This window comes from Limulus polyphemus, unplaced genomic scaffold (assembly GCF_000517525.1).
Source record: "Limulus polyphemus unplaced genomic scaffold, Limulus_polyphemus-2.1.2 Scaffold4979, whole genome shotgun sequence".
Lineage (NCBI taxonomy): Eukaryota > Metazoa > Arthropoda > Merostomata > Xiphosura > Limulidae > Limulus > Limulus polyphemus.
This window is the reverse complement of record NW_013670589.1, coordinates 74,245-77,582: the sequence shown is the minus strand read 5'-3', so window position 1 is coordinate 77,582 and position 3,338 is coordinate 74,245. Positions and strand designations below refer to the sequence as shown.

The window sequence follows — 3,338 nt, the reverse complement described above, 5'->3', positions numbered from 1 at the left end:
CAAGGAATCGAAACCTGGATTTTAGCGTTGTAAGTCCGTAGATGTACCGCTACCACACGGGAGGACAACCGAAATTGACAGATGAATTAATAAACACTAACAACAATTAACAGAGTATATCTACAGTTAACCCTCCTGACCAAAAATTGTGAACTGGTGAGAACAAATAAACCACAGATGTCTTTAAAATCATATTATAAGTAAGCTCTGGTGACACAAATAGTTTATTTGTTTTTTAGAGTAAAGCCACATTGCACTATGTGCTATGTCCACCGCAAGGAATCGAAACCTGGATTTTAGCGTTGTAAGTCCGTAGATGTACCGCTACCACACGGGAGGACAACCGAAATTGACAGATGAATTAATAAACACTAACAACAATTAACAGAAAAGTTTCTCTAAACAGCCAAACACTCCAATACGTTCTTCCTTCATTTACCTTTTTTTCCAAAATTAAATATATTGTTGCGTCAGCGAGTCACATGACCACCGTGACGCCACGTTTCTAGAACTATCCTGTAATTTGGCGAATGCTCTAGTAATTACTAGATATAGGGTAGGCTGGTATATAAAAGAGGGGAATGTAATGTGTGAGTAGTCAGTGAGTAATTGAACTGCAGTCACGGGGTATTGTTGAAGTTAACGTTCGTTCGTTATAGTATTTGTTTTAGCGCGAGTATTGAGATTAAGTGTATCGCAGAGTTATATTCGGAAAGAATAAACCAGTTTTATTAAGTAAAGACTTGTGTCGCTTAAGTTTCGTCGGAACGAAGTTACGGAAAATCAATTAACAAACGGAGACGTAACAATATCTTACACATTAACTAAAAATGTAATAACAGTTTAAAATAAATGTTTTGTTCCAGAAGAAGATAATTTTTTTAAAAATCATTTTGACCACAGCACAGCAGAGGCCTGGCATGGCCAAGTGGATAAGACGCTCGACTCACAATCTAAGGGTCGCCGTCCCACCAAACATGCTCGCCCTTTTAGCCGTGGGGGCGTTATAATGTGACTGTCAATCCCACTATTCGTTGGTAAAAGAGTAGCCCAAGAGTTGGTGGTGATGACTAGCTGCCTTCCCTCTAGTCTTACACTGTTAAATTAGGGACGGCTAGCGCAGATAGCCCTCATGTAGCTTTGCGCGAAATTCAAAAAACAAACAAACAAGATCACAGCAGAAAGCTAATCACATCCACCGCCACGAAATGATCGTTACATTCACCGTGATAAAAAAAATTGTCAAACCTATCAATTCGTTATGGTTTTATTCCCCGCGGATAGACAGAGCAAAAATAGCTCTTAGTGTAACTTTGCACCAAAAATAATATCAATTTACATTTTGTTTATTTGCGAATTTCGTTTCTTCACCAAAACGTAAATATCAGTGAAGAAAAGATGACGTGTAGAGGCCTAATATATTCGCTACTTCTGCTACAGGTCAAAATGATGATGACAAAACCTCGTCGAAACTTTGTACATTTGCTGTTATGTTAAACTTATATTAAAGTTTTTCTTCATTACCCATTCAAGCCGTCTCCAACCATTATTAGTCTCAAAGTGTGTTCCTCGTCATCGAATTTGAATACAGCAGACCAGTTTCACTTGAGAGAGCGAAGCGAATAAACAAAGTAGGCCTCATATAGTGGTGGAATTTAAGAAATAATTTGTATCCTGTTTCATTCTTTTCGTATTCCGGAAATTAATGGCACACATCCCATAAAAAATTCGAAGTGTACAATTCCATATCGCCAAGATGAATCTTTCACAAAACAGCTGTTGTTTGTGACGTTATTTAATATCATTTGATGAATTTTCCACATTTTATATGCTTTTTCAGTTCATTTCTAAATAAATAATATTAATACCTTCCGAGTGTATTTGGTTATTAGGTTTATTTTGAAAATTTTACATGTGGTTGATTAATCGTTTGTAATCCCACGTTTCACCAGTATTTTGAACAGTTGCTTTTATTTTTGGATACAGGATCTGATATATTTTTTTAAGAAATAACTAAACATATAATTTCATATGAAATATCTCTTTCTAACTTAATCTAATTTTTTTCTAACAGAAGTAGGAAACAGCAAGTCAAGCAGGACTCTTCCAATAAAGATGTAAGTAAATTGACTGTTTGTCATGAGAAGTTGTTAATAATACAGAAAAAAGGCTATTGTTTTGCCCAGTTTCCGTACAACCAGTGTTTCTGTTGTTTTTTTCCTTGGGTAAGTTCTGTAGACTTTCAAGAAAAGGTCAAACAGAAACTTATTTTTAGAAATAATTAATACTATAACTTATAAGTGAAGTGTTTAAGTTGCCTCATCTATACCTAAGTACCTTATACGTAGTTCACCGTTAAAATATAAATGAGCAAATGCAGCAAAAACATAATTGTTGTCTTTGTTATTTACCAAATAAAATTTAGTGTACATTCAATCAAATGCCATTTACTTTTATGTTGTTACATGAAAATACATCTGTTTCTGTATTCATGGAATCAAGTTGAATGTTAGGGAAACGTGAACTATGGAGGACGAAAGTATTATCACAGCACAAGGTCATATTTCGTAAGATGTATGAACGCTTATTACGTCATTTATGTGAATCACAGAACAAAAGCTAACCTGAATAAGTTTGTCGTTATATTAGGCCTATCTCTGATCGCTGTATTAACGCCTGAGTGCATCCTGTGTGAAAACGCATCAGACTGTAACAGTTTCAATGCATTGCGGGCGAAACCACGGGAAAACGAACCTAAATTTTCATTTTCCTATATCCTGTTGGTAAGCCTATAAAAGTGTCTTAATTGGCTAATCTAGATTTGATAGCCATTGTTTGGGTAATTATCTTTGAAATCAAACCCATATTTCTGTAAGCTGGATAGATTCGTTGACCTCCATTTTGCGAACTGAAAATCGAAACTAAATGTTGTAATTGAGCAAAATCACTTCAATGGCTTTCATTGGTCACCTGTTATAGAGGGCGGCTGATGCCTTTTTTTTCATTTGATTCATTTAAGCTCTTGTAACTCAATCATAGTGCGGTAGAAAGCGCAAGTTATTCGTTTGTTTGTTTTAGGGCCAGGCTTTCTTAAGTGTCCAATTGGATGTCGCCAGTGTTCTGGGGCAAATTTCTCTGAGTGCGTACCCTACACAAACATATTGTTACATATCTACTTGTTTGTTAATTTCCGGTATAAATTCTTTCCGAGAAACTTCAGAGATACAAGTCCTTTCTTAATTAAAACTAGTTATTCTTTCTCGATACAACTTTGTAATACACAGAATTTCCACAGTCACTTTAAACTTAACAACCTTTATAACGCACGCTATAAATCA

At 35.4% G+C, this 3,338-nt stretch overlaps 1 long non-coding RNA gene across 1 annotated transcript in view; it reads left to right on the top strand.

Annotated features, from left to right (window-relative positions):
- The first annotated feature begins 2,048 nt into the window (after positions 1–2,048).
- LOC111089002 overlaps positions 2,049–3,338 on the top strand; it is a 13,790-nt gene continuing 12,500 nt past the window's right edge. The window contains exon 1 of the long non-coding RNA XR_002613382.1: positions 2,049–2,117. This is a non-coding gene — a long non-coding RNA (uncharacterized LOC111089002). The remainder of the gene's footprint in view (positions 2,118–3,338) is intronic.